A 20,847-nucleotide genomic window follows, 5' to 3' on the forward strand; every position below is an offset into this window, starting at 1 on the left:
ATGGTAAGTATCTAGAAATCTGTCCATTTCTTCAAAATTTTCAAATTTATTAAAGAATAGGCTCTCACAGTAGTCTCTGATGTGTTCCTGGATTTCAGTGGTGTTTCTTGTTATCTCCCTTTTGCCTTTTTGATTTTCCTAATTTGAGTTTTTCTTTCCTAATTTTAGTCATATTTGCCAGGGTCTGTCAATTTTGTTTATTGTTTCAAAAAACTAGTTTTTTGTTTCATTAATCATTTCTATGTTATTTTTTGTTTCTGCTTTGTTGATTTCAGTCCTTATTTTAATTATTTCTCTCCTTCTGCTTGATTTGGGGTTTGCTTGTTCTTGGTTTTCTAGGAGTTTGAGCTGTACTATTAGATCATTGATTTGAGATGTTTCTGACTTTTGAATATATACACTCATGGCTATAAACTTTCCTCTTAAGACTGCCTTTGCTGTGTCCCACAGGTTCTCATAGGTCATGTTTTCATTTTCAAGAACTTCCTGGAACCTTTTAATTTCCTCTTTTATTTCATCAATGACCCATTGATTATTGAGCAATGTGTTGTTCAGCTTCCATTTGTTTGCATGTTTTTTACTGTGTTTTTTTTGTTGATTTCTAGTTTTAATGCTTTGTGATCAGATAGAATGCATGACATTATAACTATTTTCTTATATTTGCTGAGGCTTGCTTTGTGCCCAAAGATGTGATCAATTTTGGAGATGTTTCCATGAGCTGCTGAGAAGAATGTATATTCTGCAGCAGTTGAGTGAAATATTCTGTCGGCGTGGATTAGGTCCACTTGGTCTATGGTGTGATTTAGTTCTAGAATTTCTATATTGATTTTTTTGTTTGGATGACCTATCTATTGGTGATAGGGGAGTATTAAGGTCTCCCACTATCACTGTGCTGGAGTCTATATATGTTTTTATATCCTTCAGAGTACGTTTGATGAAATTGGGTACAATGACGTTGGGTGCATATAGGTTGATAATTTTTATTTCTTTTTGGTGTATTTTCTCTTTTATTAGTATAGAGTATCCTTCCTTATCACATTTGATCAATGTAAGTTTGATGTATACTTTATCCAAGATAAGTATTCCTGTCCTTGCCTGTTTATGGGGGCCATAGACTGGTAGATCATCTTCCAGCCTTTCACTCTCAGACACTGCTTGGTTCTGTCAATGAGGTGGGTCTCCTGTAGGCAGCAGCTTGTTGGATCTTCCTTTTTAATCCATTTTAACAATCAATGTCTTTGATGGGAGAATTAAGCCCTTTAATATTTAGTGTTATGATTGATAGGCATGTGGTGATCCCTGTAATTTAGTTGTCTTAATTGTTTAAGGGTTTGATAGTGTGTAACTGAATCAATGTTACTCTCTACTTTCTTGCCTTTACTTCTCCTGTTGTTTGGTACTGTCTGCCCTTTCATGGTTTTGTTTGCTTTCACTTTTTGTGTGCAGAATTCCTTAGAGAATCTTTGGTAGTGGTGGCTTTAATTTCTGCTTAACATGGAAGAGTTTTATTGCTCTATCTATTTTGAATGATAGTTTTGCTGGGTAGAGTATCCTAGGGTTGAATTTACTTTCATTTAGTGCCCAGAACACCTCACTTCATGCTCTTCTTGCTTTTAAGGTTTCTGTTGAGAAATCTGTTGTGATTCTGATGGGCTTACCTTTGTATGTTATTTGTTTTTTTCTCTCTTATAGCCTTCAATATTCTTTCTCTATACTCTCTGTTTGTTGTTTTGATGATAATATGTCATGGGGTAGTTCTATTTTTGTAAAGTGTGTTTGGTGTCCTGGATGCTTCCTGTACCTGAATGTTCATAGTTTCCTGTAGATTTGGGAAATTTTCTGATATTATTTTGTTGAATTTATTACACATTATTTTTCTTGCACCTCTTCTCTATCTTCAATGCCTATGATTTTCAGGTGTGGTCTTTTGATGGAGTTGGTGAATTCTTGCATATTCCTTTCAAAGGTCTTGAGTTGCCTGACTAGTCATTCTTCAGTTTTTCCTTTAAATACCATTTCATCTTTGAGTTCTGAGATTTTGTCCTCTGTTTGTTCTAGTCTGCTGGAGTGCCCTTCCATTTCATTTTGTATTTTTGTTTCATTCTTTTTTCTCAGGTTTTTCCATATCATGAATCACTTCCTCTTTAATATTGTCAATTTTCACCCTGAGTTCATTTATATCTCTTTTTTTTGTGTTCTTTGTTTCACTTTGGTGTTTATATAGGGCTTCTATGGTTTATTTTATTTGCTCTTGTGCTTTCTCATATTCTTTATTTTTGTTGTCTTGGAATTTCTTGAGTGCCTCCTGTACATTTTGATTGACCATATTGAGTATCATCTCTATAAAATTCTCATTGATTACTTACAGGATATCTTCTTTCAGAGTGTTCTGGTGGGTTTCGTTGTGTTTCTTCGTATAGTTTCTCTTTGTTTTGTTGGAGTCTGAATCTGGCTATCCATTTTCTTCATTTTCCTCTGGTTCTTGTACTACTTTGTTATTGGGAGGAAAATGGTTTCCATCCCCTTTTCATCTTCCCATTATTCCACTTGGTGCTGTTACTGTCCCTGAACTGTGTGTAATTTAGTATCACCTACCATGTAATAGTAAAAATAATTTTGTGTAGAATGGAAGATTAAGAGGCAAAAGAGAGCAAAAAAGAAAAGAAAAAAATAGAGAAACAAATAAATTAACAGGGACAGATAGTGAACTTATCAACAGTGAACTTAACAAGCATTAGAAAGAGAAAAAAGAAAAAAGAAGAGAGAAAAAAAAAAGAAATTCCAGGTTCAGATGCAAAAAAGTCATAGTCTTAATAATTCTGGTGTTACTCCTTCAGTATCCAATCCTGGTGTTGGTATTTGAATATCAGCTCTGTCATTGTCTCACCAAAAGAAAAAAGAAAAAAGGTAATAATAATAGTAATAATAAACAGAAAAAAATAATTTAAAAAATTGAAAAGATATATGAAACTATAAAAGAATAAAAATTTCAGGTGCAGAAACCATGACGTTTCAGTCTTAGTTGTCAGGGTGTTGCTCCTTCAGCATCCAGCCCTTGTATTGGTATTTAAGTAGTAGCCCTGTCATTATCTCACCAGGTGGTTTGGTCAGGAGAGAGCTTTGTGAACCACTCTCTGCCAGTCAGCTGCTGAAGACTTTATTGAAGTTTGCTGGGGGAAGACTTAACAAGCCCATACTCCCACAGGCTTTGTTTATTTAGAGTTCTCAGGGGAGCCTGCCCCTCCCCTCTCCTCAGGTTGAGAGTCCTACAAGCCAGCTACAGTCATGGGCTTCATTTCAAAGTTTGTGCTGGGAACTGCACTTCCCCAATTCTCCAGGAGAGCATCCTGCATGTCAGCCACTGTTGCAAAGTTTGTTCATTCAAAGTTTGCTGGGGGGAGCTGCCAAACCCACATTCTCTGGCAGGTTTTGTTTGTTTAGAGTTCATGGTGATGTTTCTTTTTAATGTGTTGTTGAATTGAGTTGGCGGTATTATGTTGAGGATTTTTGCATCTGTTTTCATCAGGGATATCGCAGTATAACTATCTTTTTTTGATGCATCTTTATCTGGTTTTAGTTTTACGTAATACTGGTGTCATAGAATGAATTTGGTAGTATTCTTTCCCTTTGTATTTTTTGGAATACTTTGAGGAACATTGTTGTTTTCATATTCAGCAGTTAAACTATCTGGACCTAGGCTATTCTTTGTTGGGAGGTTCTTTATAACTGTTTCAATCTCATTGCTTGTTATAGATCTATTGAAGTTGTATGTCCTGTTGGTTCAAATTTGGTGGGTCCTACATGGTGAGAAATTTACCAATTTCTTCATGGCTTGATAGTTTGCTAGAAAATAGGTTTTCAAAATATTCACACAACATTCTTGTATCAATTTCTTTTTTTTTAAATTTTGTTATTCATATATGCATACAAGGCTTGGATCATTTCTCCCCCCTGCCCCCACCCCCTCCCTTACCACCCACTCCGCCCCCTCCCTCTCTCCCCCCACAACCTCAATACCCAGCAGAAACTATTTTGCCCTTACTTCTAATTTTGTTGGAGAGAGAGTATAAGCAATAATAGGAAGGAACAAGTGTTTTTGCTGGTTGAGATAAGGATAGCTATACAAGGCATTGACTCACATTGATTTCCTGTGCGTGTGTGTTACCTTCCAGGTTAATTCTTTTTGATCTCACCATTTCTCTAGTTCCTGGTCCCCTTTTCCTATTGGCCTCAGTTGGTTTTAAGGTATCTGCTTTAGTTTATCTGCATTAAGGGCAACAAATGCTAGCTACTTTTATAGGTGTCTTACCTATCCTCACCCCTCTCTTGTGTGCTCTCGCTTTTATCATGTGCTCAAAGTCCAATCCAATTGTTGTGTTTGCCCTTGACCTAATGTCCACATATGAGGGAGAACATATGATTTTTGGTCTTTTGAGCCAGGCTAACCTCACTCAGAATGATGTTCTCCAATTCCATCCATTTACCAGCGAATGTTAACATTTCGTTATTCTTCATGGCTGCATAAAATTCCATTGTGTATAGATACCACATTTTCTTAATCCATTCGAAGTGCTGGGGCATCTTGGCTGTTTCCATAACTTGGCTATTGTGAATAGTGCCACAATAAACATGGGTGTGCAGGTGCCTCTGGAGTAACCTGTGTCACAGTCTTTTGGGTATATCCCCAAGAGTGGTATTGCTGGATCAAATGGTAGATCGATGTCTAGCTTTTTAGTAGCCTCCAAATTTTTTTCCAGAGTGGATGTACTAGTTTACATTCGCACCAACAGTGTAAGAGGGTTCCTTTTTCCCCACATCCTCGCCAACACCTGTTGTTGGTGGTGTTGCTGATGATGGCTATTCTAACAGGGGTAAGGTAGAATCTTAGTGTGGTTTTAATTTGCATTTCCTTTATTGCTAGAGATGGTGAGCATTTTTTCATGTGTTTTTTGGCCATTTGAATTTCTTCTTTTGAGAAAGTTCTGTTTAGTTCACTTGCCCATTTTTTTATTGGTTCATTAGTTTTGGGAGAATTTAGTTTTTTAAGTTCCCTATATATTCTGGTTATCAGTTCTTTGTCTGATGTGTAGCTGGCAAATATTTTCTCCCACTCTGTGGGTGTTCTCTTCAGTTTAGAGACCATTTCTTTTGATGAACAGAAGCTTTTTAGTTTTATGAGGTCCCATTTATCTATGCTATCTCTTAGTTGCCGTGCTGCTGGGGTTTCATTGAGAAAGTTCTTACCTATACCTACTAATTCCAGAGTATTTCCTACTCTTTCCAGTATCAACTTTAGAGTTTTTGGTCTGATATTAAGATCCTTGATCCATTTTGAGTTAGTATTGGTATAGGGTGATATACATGGATCTAGTTTCAGTTTTTTGCAGACTGCTAACCAGTTTTCCCAGCAGTTTTTTTGAAGAGGCTGCTATTTCTCCATCGTATATTTTTAGCTCCTTTGTCAAAGACAAGTTGGTTATAGTTGTGTGGCTTCATATCTGGGTCCTCTATTCTGTTCCACTGGTCTCCATTTCTGCTTTTGTGCCAGTACCATGCTGTTTTTATCATTATTGCTTTGTAATATAGTTTGAAGTCAGGTATTGTGATACCTCCAGCATTGTTCTTTTGACTGAGTATTGCCTTGGGTGTTCGTGGCTTCCTGTGTTTCCATATAAATTTCACAGTAGATTTTTCAATCTCTTTAATGAATGTCATTGGAATTTTGATGGGAATTGCATTAAACATGTAGATTACTTTAGGGAGTATCGACATTTTTACTATGTTGATTCTACCAATCCATGAGCATGGGAGATCTCTCCACTTTCTATAGTCTTCCTCAATCTCTTTCTTCAGAAGTGTATAGTTTTCCTTGTAGAGGTCTTTGAAATCTTTTGTTAGGTTTACACCTAGGTATTTGATATTTTTTGAGGCTACTGTAAATGGAATTATTTTCATGTATTCTTTTTCAGTTTGCTCATTATTAGTGTATAGAAATGCTAATGATTTTTCTATGTTGATTTTATATCCTGCTACCTTGCTATAGCTATTGATGATGTCTTGAAGCTTCTGAGTAGAGTTTTTTGGGTCTTTAAGGTATAGGATCATGTCGTCTGCAAATAGGGATATTTTGACAGTTTCTTTACCTATTTGTATTCCTTTTATTCCTTCTTCTTGCCTAATTGCTCTGGCTAGGAATTCCAGTACTATGTTGAATAGGAGTGGAGATAGTGGGCATCCTTGTCTGGTTCCTGATTTTAGAGGGAATGGTTTCAGTTTTTCTCCATTAAGTATAATGCTGGCTGTAGGTTTGTCATATATAGCTTTTATAATGTTGAGGAACTTTCCTTCTATTCCTAGTTTTCTTAGAGCTTTTATCATGAAATGCTGTTGGATCTTATCAAAGGCTTTTTCTGCATCTATTGAGATGATCAAGTGGTTTTTGTCTTTGCTTCTGTTAATGTGGTATATTACGTTTATTGATTTTCGTATGTTGAACCACCCCTGCATCCCTGGGATGAAGCCTACTTGGTCGTGGTGAATAATCTTTTTGATGTGTTGCTGAATTCTGTTTGCCATTATTTTGTTGAGTATTTTTGCATCAATGTTCATTGAGGAGATTGGCCTATAGTTCTCCTTTCTGGAGGTGTCTTTGCCTGGTTTTGGGATAAGTGTAATACTGGCTTCATAAAATGTGTTAGGCAGTTTTCCTTCCCTTTCTATTTCATGGAACTGTTTAAGGAGGGTTGATATCAGATCTTTAAAGGTATGATAGAATTCAACAGAGAATCCATCAGGTCCTGGACTTTTCTTTTTGGGGAGACTTTTGATTGCTGCTTCAATTTCATTTTGTGTTATAGATCTATTCAGGTGATTAATTTCCTCATAGTTCAGTTTTGGATGATCATATGTATCTAGAAATCTCTCCATGTCTTTAAGATTTTCAAATTTATTTGAATATAGGTTCTCAAAGTAGTCTCTGATGATTTCCTGGACTTCCATGGTGTTTGTTGTTATCTCCCCTTTTGCATTCCTGATTCTACTAATTTGGGTTTTTTCTCTCCTTATTTTAGTCAGGTTTGCCAGGGGTCTATCAATCTTGTTTATTTTTTCAAAGAACCAACTTTTTGTTTCATTAATTCTTTGTATGATTTTTTTGTTTTCTATTTCATTGATTTCAGCTCTTATTTTTATTATTTCTCTCCTTCTATTTGTTTTGGGATTTGCTTGTTCTTGTTTTTCTAGGAGTTTGAGATGTATCATTAGGTGATTGACTTGGGATCTTTCAATCTTTTTAATACATGCACTCATGGCTATAAACTTTCCTCTCGGGACTGCTGTTGCTATGTCCCACAGGTTCAGATAGGTTGTGTTTTCATTTTCATTGACTTCCAGGAACTTTTTAATTTCCTCTTTTATTTCATCAATGATCCATTGTTCACTAAGTAATGAATTCTTTAGTTTCCAGCTGTTTACATGTTTTTTGTCTTTACCTTTGTTGTTGAGTTCTACTTTTACTGCATTGTGATCAGATAGTATGCACGGTATAATTTCTATTTTGTTATGTTTGCTGAGGCTTGCTTTGTGCCCTAGGATATGATCTAATTTGGAGAAGGTTCCATGGGCTGCTGAGAAGAATGTGTATTGTGTAGAAGTTGGATGAAATGTTCTGTAGACATCAAATAGGTCCATTTGATCTATTGTATATTGGATTTCTTTATTGATTTTTTGTTTGGATTTCTTTATTGATTTTTTTTTGGATGACCTATCTATTGATGATAATAGGGTGTTAAAGTCCCCACAACCACTGTATTGGAGTTAATATATGCTTTTAGGTCTTTAAGGGTATGTTTGATGAAATTGGGTGCATTGATATTGGGTGGATACAGGTTGATGATTATTATTTCCTTTTGGTCTATTTCCCCTTTTATTAGTATGGAATGTCCTTCTTTATCTCATTTGATCAAGATAGGTTTGAATTCTACTTTGTCAGAAATAAGTATTGCTGCCTGTTTTCGGGGGCCATTCACCACAACCAAGTAGGCTTCATCCGAGACATCATCAATAGCTATAGAAGGTAGCAGGATATAAAATCAACATAGAAAAATCATTAGCATTTGTATACACTAACAATGAGCAAACTGAAAAAGAATGTATGAAAACAATTCCATTTCCAATAGCCTAAAAAAAAATCAAATACCTAGTTGTAAACCTAACAAAAGATGTGAATGACCTCTGCAAGGAAAACTATAAACTTCTGAAGAAAGAGATTGAGGAAGACTATAGGAAGTAGAGAGATTTCCCATGCTCATGGATTGGTAGAATCAACATAGTAAAGATATCTATACTCCCAAAAGTAATCTACATGTTTAATGAAATTCCCATCAAAATTCCAATGACATTCATTAAAGAGATTGAAAAATCTACTGTTAAATTTATATGGAAACACAAGAGGCCACGAATAGCCAAGGCAATACTCAGTCAAAAGAACAATACTGGAGGTATCACAATACCTGACTTCAAACTATATTACAAAGCAATAATGATAAAAACAGCATGGTACTGGCACAAAAACAGACATGAAGACTGGTGAAACAGAATAGAGAACCCAGATGTGAATTGACACAACTATAATCAACTTATCTTTGACAAAGGAGCTAAAAATATATGATGGAGAAATAGCAGCCTCTTCAACAAAAACTGCTGGGAAAACTGGTTAGCAGTCTGCAAAAAACTGAAACTAGATCCATGTATATCACCCTATACCAATACTAACTCAAAATGGATCAAGGATCTTAATATCAGACCACAAACTCTAAAGTTGATACAGGAAAGAGTAGGAAATACTCTGGAGTTAGTAGGTATAGGTAAGAACTTTCTCAATGAAACCCCAGCAGCACAGCAACTAAGAGATAGCACAGATAAATGGGACTTCATAAAACTAAAAAGCTTCTATTCATCAAAAGAAATGGTTTCTAAAGTGAAGAGAACACCCACAGAGTGGGAGAAAATATTTGCCAGCTACACATCAGACAAAGGACTGATAACCAGAATATATAGGGAACTTAAAAAACTAAATTCTCCCAAAACTAATGAACCAATAAAAAAATGGGCAAGTGAACTAAACAGAACTTTCTCAAAAGAAGAAATTCAAATGGCCAAAAAGCACATTAAAAAATGCTCACCATCTCTAGCAATAAAGGAAATGCAAATTAAAACCACACTAAGATTCTACCTCACCCCTGTTAGAATAGCCATCATCAGCAACACCACCAACAACAGGTGTTGGCGAGGATGTGGGGAAAAAGGAACACTCTATTAATGTGGTTTATTACGTTAATTGTTTTTCATATGTTGAACCACCCCTGCATCACTGGGATGAAGCCTACTTGGTCATGGTGAATAATCTTTTTAGTGTGTTGTTGAATTCGGTTTGCCATTATTTTGTTGAGGATTTTTGCGTCAATGTTCATTGAGGAGATTGGCCTATAGTTCTCCTTTCTGGAGGTGTCTTTGCCTGGTTTTGGGATAAGTGTAATAATGGCCTCATAAAATGTGTTTGGCAGTTTTCCTTCCCTTTCTATTTCGTGGAGAAGTTTAAGGAGGGTTGGTATCAGTTCTTCTTTGAAATTCTGATAGAATTCAGCAGAGAATCCATCAGGTCCTGGACTTTTCTTTTTGGGGAGACTCTTGATTGCTGCTTCAATTTCATTTTGTGTTATAGATCTATTCAGGTGATTAATTTCCTCTTGGTTCAGTTTTGGATGCTCATATGTATCTAGAAATCTGTCCATTTCTTTAAGATTTTCAAATTTATTTGAATACAGGTTCTCAAAGTAGTCTCTGATGATTTCCTGGACTTCCATGGTGTTTGTTGTTATCTCCCCTTTTGCATTCCTGATTGTACTAATTTGGGTTTTTTCTCTCCTCATTTTAGTCAGGTTTGCCAGGGGTCTGTCGATCTTGTTTATTTTTTCAAAGAACCAACTTTTTGTTTCATTAATTCTTTGTATGTTTTTTTTGTTTTCTATTTCATTGATTTCAGCTCTTATTTTTATTATTTCTCTCCTTCTATTTGTTTTGGGATTTGCTTGTTCTTGTTTTTCTAGGAGTTTGAGATGTATCATTAGGTCATTGATTTGGGATCTTTCAATCTTTTTAATACATGCACTCATGGCTATAAACTTTCCTCTCGGGACTGCTGTTGCTATGTCCCACAGGTTCAGATAGGTTGTGTTTTCATTTTCATTGACTTCCAGGAACTTTTTAATTTCCTCTTTTATTTCATCAATGATCCATTGTTCACTAAGTAATGAGTTCTTTAGTTTCCAGCTGTTTACATGTTTTTTGTCTTTACCTTTGTTGTTGAGTTCTACTTTTACTGCATTGTGATCAGATAGTATGCACGGTATAATTTCTATTTTCTTTTATTTGCTGAGACTTGCTTTGTGCCCTAGGATATGATCTATTTTGGAGATGGTTCCATGGGCTGCTGAGAAGAATGTATATTGTGTAGAAGTTGGATGAAATGTTCTGTAGACATCAAATAAGTCCATTTGATCTATTGCATATTTTAGATCTTGGATTTCTTTATTGATTTTTTGTTTGGATGACCTATCTATTGATGATAATGGGGTGTTAAAGTCTCCCACAACCACTGTGTTGGTGTTTATATATGCTTTTAGGTCTTTCAGGGTATGTTTGATGAAACTGGGTGTGTTGACATTGGGTACATACAGGTTGATAATTATTATTTACTTTTGGTCTATTTCCCCTTTTATTAGTACAGAATGTCCTTCTTTATCTCGTTTGATCAATGTAGGTTTGAAGTCTACTTTGTCAGAGATAAGTATTGCTACTCCTGCCTGTTTTTGGGGGCCATTGGCTTCGTAAATCTTCTTCCAGCCTTTCATCCTTAGCCTATGCTTATTTCTGTCGGTGAGATGGGTCTCCTGTAAGCAACAAATTGTTGGATCTTCCTTTTTAATCCATTTCATTAAGTGGTGCCCTTTGATGGGTGAATTAAGTCTGTTAACATTAAGCGTTAGTACTGATAGGTATGTGGTGATTCCTGTCATTTAGTTGTCCTAGTTGTTTGAAGGTTTGATTGTGTGTATCTAAGTTGAGGTTACTCTCTACTTTCTTGCTTTTTCTTTTCCTGTGGTTTGGTGCTGCCTGTCTTTTCATGGTTAAGTTGCATTTCACTTTCTGTGTGCAGAATCCCTTGAAGAATCCTTTGTAGTGGTGGCTTTGTGGTCACATATTCTTTTAGTTTCTGCTTATCATGGAAGACTTTTATTGCTCCATCTATTTTGAATGATAGTTTTGCTGGGTAGAGTATCCTGTTGTTGAAGTTATTTTCATTCAGTGCCTGGAAGATCTCACCCCATGCTCTTCTTGCTTTTAATATTTCTGTTAAGAAGTCTGCTGTGATTTTGATGGGTTTACCTTTGTATGTTACTTGTTTTTTCTCTCTTACAGCCTTCAATATTCTTTCCTTATTTTCTGAACTTGTTGTTTTAATGATGATATGTCATGGGGTAGTTCTATTTTCATCTGGTCTGTTTGGTGTCCTGGAGGCCTCTTGCATTTGTATGGGAATATCTTTCTCTAGATTTGGGAAATTTTCCGTTATTATTTTGTTAAATATATTACGCATTCCCTTCACTTGGACCTCTTCTCCTTCTTCAATGCCCATGATTCTCAAGTTTGGTCTTTTGATGGAGTTGGTGAGTTCTTGCATTTTCTTTGCACAGGTCTTGCATTGTTTAATTAATAATTCTTTGGTTTTTCCTTTAATTACCATTTCGTCTTCAAGTTCTGAGATTCTGTCTTCTGTTTGTTCTATTCTGGTGGATTGGCCTTCCATTTTGTTTTGCAGTTCTGTTTTGTTCTTTTTTCTGAGGTTTTCCATATCTTGGGTGTTTTCCTCTTTTATGTTGTCTATTTTTGTCCTGAGTTCATTTATCTATTTATTCATCGTGTTCTCTCTTTCACTTTGGTGTTTATACAGTGCTTCTATGGTTTCCTTTATTTCTTCTTTTGTTTTTTCAAATTCTCTATTTTTGTTGTCTTGGAATTTCTTGAGTGTCTCCTGTACATTTTGGTTGACCCTATCTAGTATCATTTCTATAAAATTCTCATTGAGTACCTGTAGTATGTCTTCTTTTAAATTATTCTTGTGGGCTTCATTGGGTCCTTTGGCATAGTTTATCTTCATTTTGTTGGTGTCTGGATCTGAGTACCTGTTTTCTTCATTCCCCTCTGGTTCCTGTACTAATTTTTTGCTGTGGGGAAACTGGTTTCACTGTTTTTTCTGTCTTCCCGTCATTGTCTTTGGTGTTGTTACTGTCCCTGTACTGTGTGCAACTAAGTATTTTCTAGCTTGTAATAATAACAATGGTAATATTTAGAATGGAAGGATGAGCTGAGATGGAAAGCAAAAAGTTAAAGAAATGGGAAAAACAAATACACAGACTGGAGGGAGAAAACAGAACAAGGTGTCAGACAAGAAGATTTCAAAGGTATAAAAAGGGAGCTTTAGTGTACTAATCGACAGTAAGCTGAACAGACATTAGAGAGACAGAGAAAGGATTGAAAATCACAAATAAAAAAAAGGTAAGAATAAAAATAAAAAATAAGTAAATGAGAGAAAAATCTATTTATAAAAATGTATTAAAATAAAATGAAAAAATAGAAAATTTTAAAAAACAAAAAAACCTCCAAGTTCAAATGCAGTGAAGTCACAGTCTTCAATCCTGGAGATGGTGCCTCAGATGTTGTTCTGTAGTTGTCTCATCGAAGGGGACACATAAAGAAGAACAAAACTACACACACATGCACATGTGTCCCAAGTTCAAATGCAATACAGTTTCAGTAAGTTTTTCAGCTTGTAGGTGTAATTCAGTTGTTCTCTCATCAAAGGTAGGGAGACAAAGAGAAAAAAAAAGAGTCTGGAGACAGTTCTGAGTATGGTTTCTGCAACTGTGGCTTGCCTGCCCACTGTTGTCAGCCTTCTGTTGCTGGAGGCGTTGTTTATGCAGAATTCTGGGGTGAGCTTAGCGCTCACCTGGACCCACAGGCTTTGTTGCTCAGATTTCTCCTGTGCGTGAGCCTCTGCTACAAGCTTTCCCCTTTCCAAGCACTGGGAAAGGTGACACTGCACCTACGTTCTCAGGCCTGCATGTTTATTTACAGTTCATGTGGGAGGTGGGTCTTTCCCCCTCTCCTGTGCAGTTCACCTCCCACTGCCACTTTCACAAGCTTTCCTGCTCCTGATTACTGGGTGGTGCTGCTGCTCCTGCCAGCCACCATGTTTGTTTTCAGCTCATGTGGGAAGTGGGTCTTCCCTCCTCTCCTGTGGAGTTTTCCTCCCTCTGCCACTCTTACCAGCTTCCCCACTCCTGGTTGCTGGGCGTGCACCCCCGCTCCTGCCAGAGGCTCTCCGGCCCTCCCTGCTTGTTTATTTATAGTTTATTTACAGTCCCGGGAAGGATTCTCTTCCCCCAATCTTTGGTGCTCAGAGTGCCCCACCCTCTTTCCTGCATGTCTTATTTGTTCTTATTGCTTATTACTCAGTTTCTCTTTTCCTGGTGGAGGTCCGTATGTCCAGGGGACTATGCTGCTCTGGCCCAGGCTTGTCTGTGGGAGTACCATGGTACCATGAAGCTCACCTGGTCCGTGTCTTCCCAAGCCATCTGGGTGCCGGTTACTGGCAGCCCGGGGGCCCTCCTCATTTCTCTGTTTAATGTGAGGTGGAGATTCTCTGCACTGGCTGGAGGTGTGGAGGGGTCAAAGTTATGCCTTTTCTCAGTGATTATGCCTGCAAAGTGTGTCTCTGGTGTCACTCCAAGATTTCACTATAGGAGGCTTGCTTTCTGCTTCCTCCCTCTAGCCACCATCTTGGAATTCTCCTTGTATCAATTTCTGAATTTCATTGGTTGGCATGGTAATATTTTCTTTTTCATCTCTAATTTTATTAATTTGGGCCTTCTGCTTTCTTTGGTTAGTTTGGCTAAAGGTTTGATTTTTTTAAAAAATATTTTCAAAGAACCAAGTTTTTGTTTCTTTGATTCATTGTATGGTACTTTTGTTTTCCATTTTATTAATTTCTGCCATAATTTTTATAATTTCTTCGTATCTTCCACTTTTGGGTTTGGCTTCTTCTTGTTTTTCTGAGTTTGAGATATATGATCAGGTTGTTTAAGATCTCACAGGCTTTGTGATATAGATGCTCATAATTTTAAACATCCCTCTTAAGACTGCCTTTGCTATGTCCCACAGGTTCTGATAAGTTGTGTTTTCATTTTCATTTGAATCTAGGAATTTCATACTTTGTATACATGTATATAAATGGAAAAGTGAGACATGTTGAAACTATTCTAGGAATGGGGCAATGTGGGAAAAAGAATGATGGAAGGGGTGAATTCAGTTATATATTTCATATATTCTAAGATCTTTTGTAAATGCCACAATGTACCCCATCAGAACAATAAAAAAGTTATTCCTCAATGACCAACTGATCTTCCAAAAGTGTGATGTTCTATCTTCATGGGTTTGAATGACTTTTGTAGTTTTTCTTGACATTTATTTCTAATTTTATCCCATTGTGGTCTGTTAGGATTCAAGGGATTATTGTGTTTTTTGTTGTACTTGAGATTTGCTTTATAACCTAGGATGTGATCTATTTGGGGGAACATTCTTTGTGCTGCTCAGAAAAATGTGTAGTCTGCTGCTATAGTATAAATACCCTATAGATGTCTTTATGTCCAGTTCATCCATGGCATTGTTTAGTACTAGGGTATTTGGTTTTTTTGTCTAGATATGCTGTCTGTTGATGAGAGGGATGTGTTGAGATTTCCCACTACTGATGTAACTGGACTATCTTTTCCTTCATGCTTAGATGTTTAATGAACTTAGGTGAACTAACATTTGGTGTATATGAATTTAGAATCATTTTATTTTCTTGCTGTATTTTTCCCTTTATTCATATATAAATTTCCTTATCTCTTCTGACTGATACTTGCTTAAAATCTTATTTCTCTAATATGAGAATAGCCTTTCTGCTTGCTTGCTTTCGAGTTCAACATGCCTGACATATCTTTTTCCTATCTTTCCTTTTAGTTTTGGGTGTCTTTGGTTTTGAGGTGTTACTTTGAGAGTTTTTTATTGATATCTACATTTCTATTGGTTTTCTTTTCCAGATTGAGTCTAGGGCGTTTACTGTTTTGCCATTCTTCATCTTCAGGTCTTGCTGGATTACTTTCCTAACTTTCATTTGTTCACCAATTCACTTTTTGGCTTTCCTAGCTTCTTATTTTTGTGATTGTTTTTCTTCCTCTTCTGTGTGAAATATTCCATTAAGTATCTTCTCTAATGTTGGCTTGGTTAACATGAAATCTATTAGCTTATCCTTATGATATCATGTTTTTAATACTCTGTCAATATTGAATGATAGCTTAGCTGGATATAGTATTCTTGGTTGGTGATTATTTCTCACAGCTTGAATTATATTGCTCCATGCTTTCCTGGCAATTAAGCTTTGTCCTAAGGGGTCTGAGGTGATTCTTGTGTGATTACCTCTGTATATAAGCTGGGATTTTGATCTTTCAGCTTTCAGTATCCTTTCTTTTTTCTCTACCTTGTCATTTTAATTGATATGATGTAGCATTCTTTTCTGATCATGTCAATTCGAAGTTTGAAATGCCTCCTGTTCATGGGTGTCTATATCATTACATAGACTTGGGAAACTTTCTTCTATGAGTGTGTTGAATATTACTTTCATTTGTGTTTCAGCTCTTTCTCCCTTTTGTTCATTTCCCAGAGTTCTTACATTTTGTGATCTGAGTATACATTTTTTTCTTTGTGATTGACAGAGTACAATATCTCATCAACCTTGTCCTCCATCCCAGATTTTTTCTTTTCCTTGATCATGTGTGTTGATATTACTATCTTCAGTGTTTTTGAGTTTTATTTCTACATTTTTTCATAATTTCTATTTCCTAAGTGAATTTCTCATCTATGTTGTTGACTTTCTTGTCTAAGTCCTGAATGATTCCTTACTGCACTTATTCCTTTATTTGAATCTTCTTTGATGTCATGGATCAATTTTGACCATATGCTTCTGAATTCTGTATCAGACCATTCAGTTAATTCATTATCTTTGGAATCCATTTATGCATCTGTTGGGCTAAGTTTCTTTTTTACTTTCTCCTCTATGTGGAGAACGTTCTGCAATAACAAGGTCAAAGATTCAGTAATAAACCAAATATTTAAATAAGAAACAGTTGGAACAATTACACCTCCCAAGTAAGGTTGTATGGGAATAAATATCTGGTTCCTAGGATGAAATTCTGGGAGCTTAACACTGGCTTTACAGTATAAGAAGTAGAAATTGAGTAGAATAAGGGATAAGGGTTTGATAGTGAGGGGAGTAGGATGATTGATAGACGGGGAGCTAGGTTTAAGAGATAAGTGGAAGAGAAAGCATACAGAGAAATAGAGCATAATTTGGGAAATGAGAAAAAATGTGAACAGATTGCAAATTAAGAAACCAATTTTTTAACAGGAAAGCAACTTCAAAGAAAAAAATTTGTATTTTTTATTGAAGTGTTGGTACTTGGCTATGCTTTGTCCAAGTTAGTGTTCACTTGTTAGGGAACAGTTTCAGAGTTGTGGTGTTGTATCTCTGGAGGTTTTTGGCTTACCAGACCAATTTTTCCAAGAAAAATTTTAAAAGAGTTTCTACTAATATGTGATAATTATACAGGAAGTTTCATTTCCATATGTATATATATATTATAACCATTTTGGTTCATTCTCTCCATTATTCTTCCTCTTCCCCCATTGTCCTCTTGAACTGACTTCAATAGCATTCAGTATTCCATATGTATGCATGCATAGGAAACACCTACTGTAGTTTATCAGCTGGACCTGTTGATTGGACCCAGAAAAGATGGGGGAACTATCAAGTTGTGTTCAACAGCCACATTATTGAAGATCACTTCTGCTTTTTATAAGCTCTTTTTTCACAGAGAGCATTTGGTCAGAAAAAGCCTGCCAAGAATTACATGTCAAAGTTACATTAGTACATGGAAGCACAGTTAAAATTAACTCTATTTTTGTTATGTCTCTTTCAAAACAGGAACAGAGAAGCAGGAGATGCACATGGGGAGCATAACTTTTTAATTTACATCTGAAGGACACAAAACCATCTGGGGAACCTTGAGCATTGTTGTTTATGTGGACATCTGGTCGTGAGACCTTTTTCTCAGTTCCTTGGAGTTTTCTCACAAGGCCAGATACAAAATCACACAGGCAAGGTCCCTCTGCTGGCTCCGAAAATTCCCCCTTTTTTATTTTTAAATGTAGCAATCCCAGTGTGGTCATAGCTTCAGAAGTTTTGTAAGATTTTAATTGTTGTTAGAGACAGGAGTATCCTATATAACAAAATGACAAGAAAAAAACAGTAAAAGTAATGCTGGCTCCTAATAAACTATGTATAATGCTTTGAAGCCAAGACCTAGGATCCATACCTTGTAAAGCATTTGCAATACATTTGGCCAAGCCTTTATAAGAAATGCCAGGCAGGAGAGATCCATAATGGTGACCAGGACACAGCCAGAGACCTCCTGACCTCCATGATCCAAGGACTTTGCTGAGAGGCTGGAGACACACTTGGCTGAGGTAAAGCACAAGAGAGATCTGAAACATCAGCACTCTGAACCCCTAGCTTTTGGAAGGAGTCTCCATCCCAAATACACTAAAGGAATAGCCTGTGCTGCATGCCAAGACCCACACCATAGGCCCACAAAGCCACTGCTCCACATGCTGTGGGACTCTGATCTTCTGGCCCTGCTCCTTAGCCCCACCAGGGCTGTGCTACCCCAAACTTCCACCCCTCAGACCCATGCAATCACTGCCAGACCAAGCCCTTAAGGCCTGCCATACTGGGGATCCAGAGTCACTCACGATCTCTGCCAGGCCACACCCTCAGGTCTGTGCAGGCCTGAATGACCTCAGCTCTGCTGGACCACAAGCCCCAAGGCCTGCCATGCTGGCAATCCACACACACATGATCTCTGTTCCACTGGACCATACCCCCCAGGTTTGCAGAGCCCTGCACTGATATCCATGCCATCAGGTCATGCCCTCATGCCTGCACAGTTCTGCACAACTTCTACTCTGCTGGGCCACACACCCAAGGCCTTCCCAGGCCTCCAAGGTCTCTGCTGGGCCACGCCCCTAATGCCTGCACAGGCTTGCACAATCTCCACTGGGAATGTACCCTTAAAGCCTGCCAAGCTGGCAATCCACAGACACGCAGGATCTCCACTCTTCTGACCCACCCCCTTCAGGCATGCCAGGCCAATGCTCCAAAGTTCCACAAGTTTGCTTCAAAAGGCTTCCAAAACAATAACAGAAAATTTCCTAAATCTACAGAAAACTATGCCCATTCAGTAATGGGAAGCCTCCAGAACACCCAAAAGACCTGACCAAAATAGAACTACCACACGACATATTATCATTAAAACAACATGAGTGCACATATTATAAGGACAGAAAGATCTCAACTCAATGACCTAACACTACAGCTCAAACTCCTAGAAAAACAAGAACAAGAAAATCCCAAAACAAGCACAAGGAAAAAAAATAATTAAGATAAGGACTCAAATCAAGGAAATAGAAACAAACAAAAAAATACACAGAATCAATGAAACAAAAAGCTGGTTCTTTGAAAACATAAATAAAATTGACAGATCCCTGTCATACCTGATTAAAGTGAGGAGAGAAAAAACCCAAACAGTAAAATCAGAAATGCAAAAACAGAGATAACAACAAACACCACAGAAATTAAGAAAATCTTCAGAGACTACGTTGAGAGCCTATACTGTAATAAATTTGAAAATGTCAAAGAAATGGACAGATTTCTAGAAACTTACAAACACTCAAAACTGAACCAAGAGGTTCTGCCATCAAGAACCTCCCAAAAAAGAAAATCCAGGACATTATGGATTCACTGCTGAATTCTATCAGACGTTTAAAGAAGAACTAATACCAACTCTCTTTAAACTGTTCCATGAAATAGAAAGGAAAGGAACACTGCCTAACTCATTTTATGAAACCAATATTACTCTCATCCCAAAACTAAAGACACCTCCAAAATGGAAAGCTAGAGGCCAATTTCCTTAATGAATATAAATGCAAACATCCTCAATAAAATAATAAACTGAATCCAACAACAAACCAGAAAGCTCATTCACCACAACCAAGTTGGCTTAATCTCAGGATTTCAGGGGTGGCTCAACATATGCAAATCTGTAAATGTAATACAGCACATTAATAGAAGCAATGACAAAAGCCACTTGATCATCTCAATAGAAGCAGAAAAAGCCTTCGACAAGATCAAACACCACTTCATGATGAAAGCTCTAAGAAAACTAGGAATAGAAAGAATGTACCTCAACATTGTAAAGTCTACATATGACAAACCTATAGTCAAAATCATATTTAATGGAGAAAAACTGAAACCATTCCCTCTAAAATCAGGGATGAGACAAGGGTGCCCACTATCCCCACTCCTATTCAACATGGTACTGGGATTTCTATCCAGAGAAATTAGGCAAGAAGAAGAAATAAAAGGAATACAAATAGGTAAAGAAACTGTCAAAATATCCTTATTTGCAGACAATATGATCGTATACCTTAAAGACCCAAAAAGAACCAAAAATCTCTACTCAACATGTCTTAGACACCATAAACATGTATAGCAAGGTGGCAGAATACAAAATTAACATACAAAAATCATTACCTTCCTATACACCAGCAACTAACAAACTGAGAAGGAATACTTGGAAACAATTCCATTCACAATAGCCTCAAAAAAAATCAAATACCTAGGAGTGAATTTAATAAAGGATATGAATGACCTGTACAAAGAGAATTAGAAACTCCTGAAGAAAGAGATCAAGGAAGACTACAGAATTTGGAAACACCTCCTGTGCTCATGGATCAGTAGACTCAACATAGTAAAAATGGCTATACTACCAAAAGGTATCTACATGTTTAATGCAATTTCCATCAAAATCCCAATGACTTTCATCACAGAGATTGAAAAATCAACCATAAAGTCCACTTGGAAACATAAGAGACCACGAAGAGCCAAGGCAACACTCAGCAAAAAGAAAAATGCTGGAGGTATCACAATACCTGACTTCAAACTATATTACATAGCAGTGGCAATAAAAACAGCATGGTCATGGCCCAAAAACAGACATGAAGACCAGTGGAACAGAATAGAGGACCCAGATATGAATCCACACAACTATACCAACCTCATTTTTGACAAATGTGCCAAAAATATACAATGGAGAAAAGACAGCCTCTTCAACAAATGTTGCTGGGAAAAGTGGTTACCCATCTGCAAGAAACTGAAACTAGGTCCACGTCTATCACCCTTTACTAGTATCAACTCAAAATGGATCAAGGACCTAAATATGAAACTTGAAACTCTGAAACTGGAACAAGCAGGAAACACTCTGGAACAAATACATATAGGCAAAGGCTTCCTCAGTAGAACCCTAGCAGTACAGCAACTAAGAAAAAGGATGAATAAATGGGACTTCATAAAATTAAAAAGCTTCTGCACAACAAAAGAAATAGTGTCTAAACTGAAAACACCACCCACAGAGTGAGAGAAAATATTTGCCAGTACCCATCAGACAAAGGACTGATAACCACAATATACCAGGAACTCAAAAAACTAAACTCCCAAAATTAACAAACCAATAAAAAATGAGCAAGTGAACTGAGCAGAACTTTCCCAAAAGAAGAAATTCAAATGGGCAAAAA

The sequence above is a fragment of the Castor canadensis genome, chromosome 7, assembly GCF_047511655.1.
Source record: "Castor canadensis chromosome 7, mCasCan1.hap1v2, whole genome shotgun sequence".
NCBI lineage: Eukaryota > Metazoa > Chordata > Mammalia > Rodentia > Castoridae > Castor > Castor canadensis.